The 14797-nt window shown below is 38.6% G+C and overlaps 1 protein-coding gene across 1 annotated transcript in view; it reads right to left on the minus strand.

Annotated features, from left to right (window-relative positions):
* The window catches only part of LOC121462866 (rho GTPase-activating protein 15), a 568141-nt gene that overhangs the window by 300596 nt on the left and 252748 nt on the right, over positions 1 to 14797 (minus strand). The window lies entirely within an intron of this gene.

Consider the following 14797-nt stretch of genomic DNA (forward strand, 5'->3'; position numbering starts at 1 on the left):
CCAGTTACCTCTGCTCAGCCCTGCAAGCTCCAATCGGTAAATGGTGAAAGGTGCCACAGGTTCAGAAAAACCACAAATCACACAGGCTGGCTTGGAATTCTATCAGTAGAGTGACAAGGTTAACCCCAAATGGCTTATTCTGCCAGTTCCAATAATTTTGTGGCATCATTTAAAAACAATTACCTTGGTATTTTTTTAAAGTATAAATAGAATATTGTTTGCAGACAAGTATGGTTATTGCTTGAGTATTTAATACAATAAATGATCTCTCATTGGCTATTTGGTCTAAACGTTCCGATGTTAATGCATCAGCAACAATGACAAATAACCGGTAGTATAATAAATAATAATATTCATCAATCTATCTATTGATACTTCTAAGTATCATTTTAGTATCATGTATGCATGAATCTACATATTTAAGTATCCTTTGCTGTCATTTAAGGATGCTGGGAATTATAATCAGAACTGTGTGTGTGCAGAGATGTGTGTGCACTATCCTCATGATGAGATATACTCAGACCATTGGTCAGTATAATTCCTACTGGTACACTGACTCATTTAAGTCAATATTGTAACACAAAGTATATATAGGATTAATATGTCTTAGTATGTTAAAAATGCTTCATACACTAAATGGTCTGCATTCTCTAGATTTACTATCGATGCTATATGAACTTACATAAACTGTCATTTTTCATCCTGGAAATATTTGATGTTGATCTTGGGATTTTAAAGAAATCTTTGCCTTCACAAAATGTGAATAAATGTATTTCTTATTTTATTTTCAGAAGCCTTTAAAGAGATGTAATACTAGTGAGGACAGCCAAGAACACATTCTTAGGTGCCATGAGTTCCAGTGTCAATTCTGGTTCCTTCTTCAGTAAAGAGAGAAGTGGCCAAATTATAAAAAGGGAAAAATTGGAAAGTAATAGGATTAATTACACACCCTAAAATCTGACAGATTACTGGATCCAATTACTCTTTTTCTCTCCCTCTTTTGAAGTAAAATGGCATGTAAAATTTGGGGTGGTTCAAAATAGCCATGTGTCCATGAAAAGAAAGCCAGGATGATATTTTTCTAATTATCTGATTGCCACTGCATGTTCCTTACTTACATAGAATTATAAATATTTACTTTCTAAAGTACTGCCTCAGAAACTAAGGTCTAAAAACATAAGGCCACTTGTAAGTAACACAAGAAATCTAGTATTGTCCTCACCTTTTACTTTGATTTTAAATTTAGATATTTTGATTATTAATATTTTATACATATCACAATTTGTTGTTATACATAAAGAAAAATGAGTTTCCCAAACACAGAGTACAGTATAATATAATACTTTATACCGGTATAAATACATTATTAAGATTATAAAAGGAACAACATTTAAAAGGAAAAGAAAAAGTATAATTAGATTTACTGTATCTTGAAGGTGAACAAAAAGAGTTGTCCGGTTTTTGCCCTAGTAAATTCAAACTGTGGCAAGTAAATTTCAGCACTGCCTTTGCCGTTCTGATGCTATATGCACAGTTCAGAACGGGCCTTTTTCCTGCTCACATAGCCAAACACAAGCTGTATTTTTAAAAGTTTCTTTGTCTAAATATATTACAGCATTAATCATACACAATCAGTGACTTATAAATTCACTCTGGGAAGCTAGAGTAAGGAGATCTGTGAACGCAGCTCCTCTGCATCAGCCAATCAGAGGCATCCTGCTCACATCTTCCTCTCAGTCTTCCCGGTAATCTTTGGAGTTCCTAGGCAGTGTGGGGAAGACTGCTACTGCTCTCTACAGTTTAAATGCATCCACTTCTTAATTGCAGCCAGTAATTGACTTTATTCTGTTCCACTCCAGACTCACACAGAAAGGTACTTTTTGAATCTCTGCCGTGTAAAGTCCACTTAATTCAGCTTCCCAATCTCTCTTTCTATATTTTTGTAGTCTTTGCCCCTTCAGAATTTCTGATAAGTGGGTTGTGAGTCATTTTTTTGTACTTTGAACAATTGAATCTTCAGATTTTCAACACAGGTTCCAGTGGCAGTGGAGGACATGGGTGGAGGATGTTACCTTGCCCTAAACCTTTTGATTGAACGGCACACGATGCCAGTTTACAGCAATGTACAATAGCGGGCAGAAGGGATCTACAGTGAAGCCATGATAATGGGACCCTTCTTTGTGTGCTATTTGGGAGCTGCAGGTGTAAGGTAGTGAAAACAAAACTTACAGATAACAAAACAGGTTTTTGTGGAAGCTGCTGGCCTCCCTTCTGTTTAGGATTGCACCTAGTCACAATACTAATGAAATCCTGCATCTCTACTAGTCTACATTTTTTTTTTTTTTTTTTGGTGGGCGGTATATAGAAAATCAGCAAAGCAGCTTTGTCAAAGGGGACTAGTATCATTGATGAAAAATATGCATAAATATTTGGAGAAATTTACCTCGTTGTTTCTTAAGGGATGGACATATGACAGTTATTGGTTACAACTTTAAACCATGAGTGAATCATCAATGGTGGGGCCTGAAAGACGCCAGCACTGCCCTGGGAATGCCTTAGACAGTTTTACTCAAAGTGTGGGCCCATCTCGATTCTTGTTAGTGATAAATTTACATCCAAAAATTCTATAAGCAGTCACGGACCAACAGGAAGAGTAGGCAAATTCCTGGGACTTTTCTGAAATTCATTGACAATAGTCTCCCATGGGCATGGGACTTTGGTCTGTATCTTTGGTGCCTCCATAGACAGAGTTGAGTTTGTAAATTTCATGCTCCACGATAGGACTTGTGGTGGGACAATTTGTTTTGTTTTGTTGGGTTTTTCTTTTTTTGGGGGGGGGCAGGGTTTCTCTGTTTAACAGCCCTAACTAACTGTCCTGGAATTTGCTTTGTAGACCAGGCCAGCTTTGAACTCACAATAATCCGCCTGCCTTGGCCTCTTGAGTGCTGGGATTAGAAGCATGCACCACCATCGCCCGATGGGACAATTTTTTTTTAAGTGAATTGAATATTGGTATGTTAACTGAGAACATCTTCAAAGAATAGTGTTTTATTTTTAAAAGAAAGCATTTGTATTTTTCACTGGTGTCCTTTCTGACGTTTTCAAGTATCATTATGGTCAACAAGGCAGTATTAGGTTTTAATTTGGATGAAAAATAACTATGTATAATGACATTTATAGTAATAAAAACTTCTTTGGTTTTATTAACATAGAAGTGAACTATTTTTAAATCTTCTCTTTTTCTGGTTATTGGAGATAGATAAAATGTGGAGAATGGGAAGGTTAAAATAATAAAGAATAAAACTGCTCCTGGCTACACAGATTAAACATAGCACACATTTGAATTGAGCCATTATCTATCTTTCGTAAATAGTAGCTAAATAAGTATGATAATTATCAATGGGTACATTGATGCATGAGCAAACCATATTTAATAAGTAAATATTATTGACTTTTTTGTTTTCTGTTGAACTCAAACATTCCTGGGATGGCAAGTAAAGATACTGGGATGCCATTGTACTCCTTTCTTTCTCTCTGATGTACCACCTTTTCAGTTGCATAATAAATGCTACAGATAATTCCATGTCTATGGTAAGTTTATATGAGAAGACATGTTTATAATTGATTACATATCTAATTATCAACAAAGACTGATGGATTGCCCATTAAATACAGGGAGCAGTGTTTGAAGTTAGTGATCTATGACCCTTCCCGTTAAGAACTGTAAATCTGTTTGGCTACATAGGTCATCTACATATTAAGATAAATAACCATAGAAAATGATTTATCCTAGGTCCCAAAGTGAGTGGCACAGACCATACTCATGACAAGGAGGGCATAGCTATTGTGGCTGCACTTGCATCTTGGAATTGTGTATAACTGTTGGCCGTGATGGGTTATTTTCAAAGGTTGATGGAATCAGAACTTTGAGGTATTGAGGACATAAATACCACTACTACTTTGTATGCAAAGTGAAGCTAGCTTTAGAGATCTCAAAGCACTTAAACATCTAAAGTGCAGCTTCTCTACATCATAAAGTATTTTTTTCAAATGAAGTAAATGATGAGGACGCCATGCTATGAAATTGGTATTATTTTAACTGATAGAATTAAGAGACTCTAAAAACCTTTATTTCTAGTGCAACAGTTGAAAGCACCCAGTTGTATCCAACAGAGAGCTACATAAGTCTACAGAAAAGGCCCTTAATGATTTCACGTCAGTCACAAAAGTTAGAGAAATGACCATGGACAAACTGTTCACTTGCTTACTGCTATCATAAAGAAGGAGCAGTAAACAGCATCTCTAGCCTCATATTTATCATTTTTTTGTTCCTCTTTCTACAAATAACTACTTTTTTGCTATGAAAAATAACGTGTTTATGGCCAGTTTGAGGCATTCAGAAATTTCAAACCCTAGAAAGAACTAAAGCAACCCAGCATTCAAATGCATGTCATCCACATTTTGCTTAGAATTTGAATTTGACAAAGAACTCAAGAAGATAGTCCATCTTAAGTATGCTGAAATTATGCATAGGAGATGTATAATAAAAAGATGCCAAATGACCAAGGAGCCTCAAGGCATATTAAATGACGTGGCTACAGTGGTCTAGAAACAAGCAAGAGGAAGGAAATTGGATTACTCCTACATTTGGAGATACTTTGTATTTCATGATGGTATCACTGCTCTTGAATTAAATTAAGTAGAAATAAAAAGTTATGTCAAACTATACTAAACTTATCTGAAGTGAACATGAATTATTTTGTGATATTAATTTTGGCCATATCTTTATTGAGTCCTCAGCGAATAAAATATAGATGTATATTTTGACTATGTCATAATGAGATAGCAAGACCTAAAATTGAAGCAATAAAAGCTTATAAAGAATAACAGTTCAGGCTAACATTGTTTTCATCTTGCGTCATACTCCTTGCTATAGATGATCAAGTACAGGTTGTTGTGGTTATACTTAAAGTTCAATTACTGGGCCTCAGAGGCATTTATTACCACTAAAGGAATGATATTATCGGGTCTATGTCAGTTTCAAATTGCAGTCTCCTTGAGTAACTCCAAACTTAAAAAAAAAAATAAAATAAAAGCTTTTTAGAGTAAAGCTAACTAAAACTAAGGGTGAAACATCAGCCTGTCGTGAATGGTCTTCAGTGTGTCTTCCAGAATGTTCCTTGTCACTTTGTGAGAAAGTATCTATCTTGTGCTCCCAGTGTTGCTGGATGTTAAGTAAATATATGCTGATTACAGGAAAATGTTGCTTTGGTAACTCTCTTATTAAAATGCATTTGTAACCCCCATCAGTCATGAAAGGTTAGAAACTTTGTTTGCATTGGAGCGCAGCCTTATTCAGGGTTACCCTAGCAAACAATGATAGCAGTCTTCAGAAGTTGTATGAGGAACAAGCCACTAGGGACTCACTTTTGTTTTAATTGGCACACACAAACACTTCTCTGGTCTGTCAAGAAGATCAAGCTAATATGTACGGAGGGTGTTATATTCTCACTTTGGGGAGCGGTAAAGCGCCCTTTATTTAAGTAATTTAAATGATAGACTGCAAAAACTTTGCAAGTCAGAAAGATGTTTTATACTTTCTTAGGGAATATTTGTTTTAAGGGACGGAAAATGTTCTACATATATGAAAGATGTTGAATTCCATGTCACAATGGCCCCGTTCCTTCTGATGCCATGAACCCTTCCTAAATCTGTAGCCACTAAATCAGCCTGGCCACCAATGGATCCTGCATTTCCACAGCTCCCCCTGTGTCAACAAATGTGTATTCATTAGTTTCCAGATGTTTATTGGCTATGTTTTCAATGCATTTGGGTGATTGATTTGCATGCACATTTATTGGAAACCTCAGTGGTGTCATCATATCAACATAACCTGCCCATGTAAGCAATTTCTTATTTAATGAAAAGTAAACAAATGTTGAACTACATACTCGACAGATCTCAAGAGCATTCTGAAATATAAGGTTTAAGGGCAGCCTTTCAAGAAACAATGCTTTTTAATTGAAATTGAGCTGTACTTTTGACACTTAAATAATTTGGTCCATGAATTCTTGCATCAGAGGTTTGTTCTGCATAATGAAGTTGGCCCTATAGTGCACACTCATGCCCATGTCCCTTGCCAACTATTTATTAGCAATATATTTAAACTCCATAGCCATGTCACACAAACAAGAAAACAAAACTCGCTTTCATTATTTATCTGTGTTAAAATGTTTTAAGTATTGAGAAACAGTCCCCTTAATATTCATGCAAGAATACTGCCTAACTGATTAGAAGTCAGGTTAGCAGCTCCCAGAGCTGTCGCGTGAGCTGAAGTCGCCTGCGGTGCTTACAAGAACAAACAACTGGGAAAGCAAAGGAACAAAGCTGAGGGCATATGACGTTATCTGAAGAGTTCCTTGGCTCTTGATTTTTGAGAACAGTATTCATCTCAACATAAATGAATTGGTCCATGACCTGTGTCCCCTGCTCCCGTTCCTGACATGAGTTCACTTACTCCCTGAGATATAGTCATGTTTGTCTATTAACTCATGCAGTCTCATGACATTTGAACCCCTGTTGCCTCCATCAGTTTCAAAGTGGAAGACTTTATTGTTCTTTTTATTCAATTAAGGCCCAATTCAAAGATTTCTTTTTTAAATTGGAAAACCTAGTGCGGTGGAAATTCCCAAGTGAGGACTGTGGTGATGGAGCATAGAGTCTGAATTGGCCGTCTTTTGTAGCCAGGCAAGGCTTCTAGTAGTAGTAGTGGGTTATATTCAACTGAGCTGTTGGCTGAGGGTGTTCCAGAGAGATTCTTAAAATACCAGGCTGGTACAAGACATTACTCTGAAGACTACAGAAAAAGAAATCTGAATACCAAAACCTTCAACCTGCAAACTGCCCCGGGGGGTGGGGGGCAATGCTGATTTAGACATTGTGGAAGTGGCATCCAATGTTTGGATTAATTCGAGGCCCACACCATGCCCCACACTGCCTAAAAATCCAGGATCCTTACACCGGTTAGCCCAGAGACCTAGGTAGAACCAAACACAATTGGAAAAAATATCAATGAAATGATTCCTCAGGATACTCTCCTACACTCATAGATCCGAGGCTTGTCCAGTTGTCGTCAGAAAGGCTTCCTCTGACAGCTGAAGGGAGCAGGTGCAGAGACCCACAACCAGATATCATGCAGAGAGTGAGGCTACCCTGGAGGTCTCCATTGTATTCTCTCCTTGGAGATCAGAGAACACCATGAAAAAGGGAGAGGAACGATTGTAGGAGTCAGAGGGAATGGAGAACATGGCCTGCTGAATCAATTAAGTAGGGCTCACATGGATTCCCAGAGTCTGAAACAGCAAGCAACAGGCCAGCATGGTTCTGCTTTGGGTCCTCTGTGTAAATGTTGTGGCCATTAGCTTGGTGTTTTTTTGATAGCAGGTGTATCTCTGACTCTTTTGATTGCACTTGGGACTCTTTCATTCCTACTGGGTTGCTATGTTCAGCCTCCACATGAGGTGTTTTGCTTTGTTTTATTGTATCTTGTTTTGTCCTATTTGGCTGTCATCTCTTGGAGGCCTGCTCTTTTCTGAAGAGGATATGGAGGAGGAGTCTGGGAAAATGGGAGATGAGGGCAGCAGGGAGGAGCAAAGGGAGGAGAAACTGTGGTCAGGATGTGTTGTATGAGAGATGAATCTGTTTTCAATAAAATCTTTTAAAAATAAATAATATACAAATAAGAAAATTATCTCGGAAGTACAAGATCTCCTTTTCCATAGGAGAGGCTAAATGTATGGGCTCTTTTCTTTGTACCCATTTTGGATCCATTTGTAAACATTATATGTTTATCTTACTATAAATAGCATGTATACCTTTATGAAAATTTGTATGCTTGCAACTGTAAAAGAACTATTCCCCCCAGGCGGATTGAGTTGCTCTATCTTTCACTTCCTCCATGACATCAGTCGTATCTCTTCCAGACCACACAAAGCAGCCCCAGGAAAATGATCTGTGCAATTTGGAACTTTGATTACATTGTGTGATTGCCACTCAGAAGGTTGTCCCACGTGTGAGTGACGGTACAATGACAGTCCTTTCATTGGGCTGCTACACCATGTGTGCCGGGGTTCCTTTGGTTCTACAGCTTTGTGCTCCTCAGTTTCCCTTTGCACTTCTAGAATCCAGACATACAGAAAGCATTTTGTTCCCTGACAGCCCTATCCTGATTTTTGTCACTTCCCTTAGACAAGATTGTTCCTCTGCCAGAACCCTGACTTTCTATGACGTCTCATCCAAATCAACTTAGATCCCATTTTTTTTCAATAAAGGCTTTCCTAAAATGAACATCCCTTCAAACATCCACATAAACTATGTCTCTTTTGTCACACCATACCACAGAAATAGAAATTTCAGTTTCCTGCAGATCTTTCCATTACCCTCTTATGCTCTAATTGCTAGAGGTCATTGGCAAATGCCAATGTGTGGCTGAACAACTCACAAATCCAGAAGCTATTAAGATGGCAGATAGATAAAAAATGATCCATTTTATTCACTACAGCGAATGAATACTATTTTATTGTTTGATTTGACATGATAAATTTAACTCATCTTCTATTACAATAAAAGCCCAAAAGGTGCCATAAGATTTCATTAGTTCACGTAATATGAGGTAACTGATATCCACTGCTACCCACTTTAGCAAGATAGGCTAGAAAAAACATTCTGAACTTTGAGAAGAACTATCAAAGGAAGGTATTTTTCCACCAACCAACACATTTTAGTCATCAGAAAACAGGTTTATAAACTGGAGGAGCCAAGAAACACCAAGGGTTGATTGGATTTTAGTGCTTTCAATTGCACTTCCAAGCCACACTGTGTTGGGGAGAGATCATCCATGCTGTTTTGTCCTGGCATCCCACCCTGTGTCTGGAAATTCCTACCTGTGAGGTGTAGTATAAGGAAATGGACATGATTTCAAGATTTTTGGAGCTAATTCAGAAAGTAACAGGTCGGTTCCTTAGAGGACCACCATGATGTAGAATAGTTATTGCTGATTCTTCAGAGCTGCAGTCATTGGCTTCACTGAGGCATTGTTACCACTACTAAACAAGGGAAGTCTGCTGGGAGATGGTACTATTTATGCCACAAGTACTTCCACGTAGATAATACATTAGCTAATTTTCAGATATGGTGACTTACGCAAATGAAAGTGTTATCACTCATACGAGCCTATTGCTAGCAAGTGCTGAGGTTGTACAATAGGAATAAAAGATGCTCCCATATGTAAGTATTTCTGTGCTATTGTAACATACTTGGCAATGATTTTGAGTGTTTATAAAACATTCAAGAGTTGTTCCGTGTCTACTTACATTAATGAGAACACCTGTTAGCGTTAGTGCCATACAGACTTATTTGCATCAGATTCAGGTTTTCACATACTGTACATCACTTTTTGAAACAATTAGATGCTTATAGAGAAATACAGCTCAGGGAAAAACAGCAGCTTGACTGCCTTCCGGCTCATGGCAATTCAACTCCAGGTTTCAGAGAGAACCAGAAATCTGCTGAATTATAATACTGCCACTTAGAAATGAATGTAGGTGTACTTTTTTATTTTCTACATTGAGAGAACAGAAGATACAGATAAAAATCTGTGCCTTCATCCTCAAGTAAAATGGCATGCGATGATGGTAGTTTCAAGACAAAGATGGCAGCAAGTTAGAAACTATGAAAAGAAAAATTCTTTGTGGTCGTAGGGCCCTCCTACCAAAAAACTGGTGTCTGCCAGTCTTCCAAAGCTTAGATGAAGGAAGGGGCATGGACAGGTGTGGTGCCTCTCGTGTCATCTCTAGCCCTTTTCTAGGGAGCCCTTATGATGACAGAAGTCAAGGGAAGAAGATGCTGGGGCTCCCAGGCTTTGAATGATCATGGCCCATACATACCAACAAAGAAATTATGAGCCATTCTTGACAGAAGTCAGGGAGTTTGTTTTGATTTTCCCAGAGTAAATAATCACAACTTCTGTAAGTCCCACCCCATGGCACGTCTGTCTACCACTCCACACGGGATGTTAAAGATTCTGTGAATTTAAATATTTTCAGTTATTGAAGAGAGCACTTGTACAGTTCCTCGAATCACAGCCTCTATTATCATCATTATATTTGAGAGGTGCAATATTTACATCAAAATGACTCAGTTGGTGATACATTCTAAAGATAAATGTGTATTTATGATCTACAGAAGTGTGATTTATAACTCTTTTCTCAGACACAAACAAAATACTTCTATGCTATCTCGTAAACACAGATTAGCCAAGGCACACTTGAATGATTCCCCGTAACGAATGGCACTTTGTCTTCGGGAATGAGGAAAGGCAGACTATGGATTACAAGGAATATCAGTCTATGTCCTCCCTTGTAGTCTGGCTGTGTGCTTTGGGAAGACAAAGCATTACTGAATGAGGATCTGGAGATCAACTGATGACATTGTCTTCTTAGGCTGAGCTACATAATTCAAGAAGGAAAGGGAAAACTTTGCTTTTGATTTCTGATATGATGGAGGAAGGTCATTGGCTAATAAAAGAACTGACTTGGCCCATTTTATTGGTTAGAGGATAGGTGGGAGGAGTAAACAGAACAGAACGCTGGGAGGAAGAGGAAGTGAGCTCAGAGTCTCGACCGACCGCTCTGCTCTCAGGAGCAGACGCCTGAGAGAGAGGCCATGCCCCGCTCCCGGGATGAAGCTCCGACCCAGGATGGACTAGGCTAGAATCTCCCCGGTAAGCGCACCTTGGGGTGCTACACACAGATGATTAGAAATGGGCTAAATTAATATGTGAGAATTAGCCTAGAAGAGAATGGGCCAAGCAGTGTTTAAATGAATACAGTTTGTGTGTTGTTATTTCGGGGCATAAGCTAGTCGAGCAGGCGGCCGGGGTGCTAGGGGCGCAGCCCCGCCACCCCTTATTACTACACTGATCATTTTGACATTGTGCTGAATCAAGAGTCTAGTGATGTCTGTCTTTGAATTCTTTTTTAACTAGTATAATCATTCATTAAGGTTGATAGACTAACTTTCTGTTTAATTAGAAACTCATGAATAAAGGGGGTGTTTTTTATTTCCATTAAATACATTGATGAAATATCAATTTATATTGAAAATGCACAAAATAAGTAATCTGACCTAAGGGAGAATACCTGTTTATTTAAAGTAATTATTTTTAAATCAATCATGAAGTCATATATGGTGGCACAACATCAGTAATTCCAGAACTTGGGAGACAAGAGAATTCTGCAAATTCCCTGGGTTACCTGGGGACACAGAATTAGAAAATTTCTCAAAACTAACATGTTTCTAAAATAATAGTTTGTTGATATATAATATATACAACATATATGTGAACATCCATTGTTGATGCTATGGTATATATACACAGAGATACACAGAGAGAATTGAGCAACACTTAGAAAAATCACCCGTGACTATATTAGACAGTAGAATGTATCAACTGGGCAACAGGCCACTTGATAAATGGTGTATCTAGGATGACCTATCACTCCATGCTATGATAAAAACGTACACCCAAACCTAAACACACCTTATTACAGGATACAAAATGGTGCCTGTGTTGGAAATAGGAGTTTGTACAAATGACAATGTTAAGAAAAGAAATCCTGGTTGTTCCATTAATAGGGTGACCAAATAATTTACTATCTAAACTGCTATTTTGACACCAACCACTAGTACTTTAGTAATCCCTATTACCAACTTACCTCAATAAAGAGGCATAAACCAGGTCTAATTTTGCACATACTTGGACACCTGTGTTGCTTGTTTCCCCTCAAAACATGAGGAGTCACCTAGCAATCACTGATCTTGAGATGCCTACTAACCCAAAGCTCTGCCCTGGTTTTAACTCTAGGAACTGAGGCAACCCAAACAAGTTAGTAGTGGCCTTTGTTCTCAAGAAGACTATTCAGCAGGACATAAAAAAACAGCATGGGAATCAACTAACTCACGGTGACGATGGAAGCATAAGGATTCTTAGGGAAAATGCCAGCCTCTCTGGTAGTAAAGTGGACCGCTCAGAGGAAAATGTTGGAGGAGAATCTTAGAATTTTAGAGAGGTTAAATAGAAGAAAAGAAGAGGATGGTGACAGGTGCATCTTATCCGAGACTGCAAGATCAGGAAGGTACAGCCCTGCAGGATACAGACAGGCTGCTACCCGCTCGCTACTCACGTGGCCTCTAGACCTTCACTCATCCTTCAAGTCGAGTTTCCTTAGCATCCCCTGGTGATCCCCTTATGTAAGCGAACTTAACTCAGGTACTGTAGAAGAATAGTAGGCCCTACTGATCCATCTCTCTAGTCCCTAAACAAGTGCTCTTAAATAATAGAATTAACTAAACTCTATTTATTTATTTGTCTGTTTGTTTGTTTTTAAACTTGCACGTGATGCTCTGTGTCTGTGAAGTATGTACCTGCATGTGTGTACATGTGTGTGGACTGGTGTGGAGAAACTTAAGGTTGACAATGACTCTGCACATTTATTTTTGAAAGAAATCTCCCATTATACCTCAGGCTCAAGCTCAACTCGGCAGAGCCGCTAGTCAATGAACTGTAGGCTTCTGGCTGTCTCCATTCCACACCAAGACTGGGGCTCCAGGCATCCTCCTCCCCATGCCTGGCTTCTGGCATATTCGAGGGGTGGCGAAGTCAGGTCCTCGAGCTTACACAGCAGGAACTTAACCCAGTGAGCTCTCTCCATAAACTCTCAAGCTCTTTTTTTCTGACATTTCTTTTTAAGTCATTTATAGATAGAAGGGTTTTTTTTTATGGCATTTTCATACATATTTAGTTTTGGTTGACACCACTCATCTCCTGCTGCTCCAGATTATCCTACCCTTCTCTCCCTAGCATACCCTCTGCTACTTTCATATGATATGTATTCTTTTTGCCTTCCCCACCCTTCTCCTGAAAGTCTTCCTTTTATTTCTTCTTATCACGGATATATCTCTAGCTTTTTTTAACCAATATATACACTAGTTCTCACAGTAGCATTTCCCAGTTTTAGCCATTCTCCTGCGAAATTCACAATTTTTGTTTTCTATTCTTCTTTATGGATGGGCAAAATTCCATTGTGTAAATGTAACGTATTTTCATCATCCATTACTCAGTTAATAGATATCCAGGCTGACTCCATTTCCTGGTTACCATAAGACCAGAAAAAAACTTGGATGTCCACGTGTCTCTCACTTGGGAACTAGTATTGCTGAATATTAGATTTCCAAAGTGACAAATCTATATTTCAGTCCTATTAGTGCACATTTATTCCATGTTAGGTACTTTGCCATAACTTCTGGACTAACTTCCTTGATGGTGATTGGAGTGGTATAATCAACTCTCGGTCTCCACTCCTTGCTATAATCTTAATTTAATACTTTATAATTTGTCTCTATTTTTCCATTTTTATTTTCCTTATTAATCATGATCAAGTTATTTAGAATCTGGGCTTTTACATCTCTACCTATAGTCTGAAAAAATGTTACTACCTACCTCACACAACATCATAAGGGCTACAAGAAATATTATCTATGACAAATAGCACAATAGCGTCTGACACACCATAAGCACAAACAATGTGGTTAATACTTGGCTGATTGATTCATTAATTGTCACTTGGATTTTACAAGCTTCCCTCATAATTCTGGAAACTCCTTCAGCATCATCTCTTTGGGAAACAGTGAACGTCTCTAGGGGCTATATAGAAGCTATCTCTCTGACAGTCTGTACCTGCTCCATCTGTACTGTGACACCAAAGTTTTATACTTATCCATCTTTTACACGGCACTAAGAGAGTTCAGATTCTGAAGGTGAGATGTGCTTGTGCTTGATTGAGAAACCTGGCATACTACAGGTTGTCAGTAGAATGAACGAAAGCTCAGCTGCCCTAGGCTGATTCAGAAGAGTTGTGGTACCAGCTAACAGAAGGCCTTGTGATTTAGGTGGCATATGACTTGGTAGACCAGAAGGAAGAAGTGACTGGCCACGGAGAAGATACAGAATGGGCCCCATGACAGGGCTAGAGGTGTGGACATCTTTTCACAACCACTTCTTTGACTGTCAACCCAGCATGCTGTTTTGGGTGAGCTGTGCCAATGTATCTCTCTCTGAAAAGATGATATACCACTTTTACTTGACATACAGTGACTCTTTCATGGAGGCCCGAGCTTGCTAACACTCTTTCCATTGCTTGGCTTTTTACTCTCCTTTCCACAAAGCTGAGGCAGCTTGTTTCTCCGCCTCTGACTTTTAAGATGCTTGAGGTTTAATTAAGACTGTTCCTTTATCCTAAGAAGACCTTACACAATCTCCAACTCTTCGAATTGAACATTCACTTGGCCATCAGCACTGAGTTCTACCAAGCTCAGCTTCTCACTATATTCTGTTCTGCTTTCATGGTTGGTCTCCACTCATTGTGGTAGCTTATATAATGGACTCAGTTGTTAAAGATGTTTTTGCTAGTCACACTGTTAAGAACTGGGCTCAACATTCTGCTGTGTGTCTTCAATCCTCATTGACTCTTTCCCCTCTACCAGTACTTTAAGTTCACTGCCCAGCAGGCTCACATATCCACATCGTAACACAAGCAATTGGGTATGTAGTTCAGTTGACCGAGTGCCTGTCAAACATTCAGGAAGTCCATAGACTTTGAGTCTTATAATCTGAGTGTGGTGTGCATCTGTAATCCCATAATACTTGGGAAGGAGCCATTTTAGAAGTTCAAGATAATAT

The sequence above is a fragment of the Microtus oregoni genome, unplaced genomic scaffold (genome assembly GCF_018167655.1).
Source record: "Microtus oregoni isolate MIOR12 unplaced genomic scaffold, Mior012 000025F_ref0000491, whole genome shotgun sequence".
Taxonomy (NCBI): Eukaryota; Metazoa; Chordata; class Mammalia; order Rodentia; family Cricetidae; genus Microtus; species Microtus oregoni.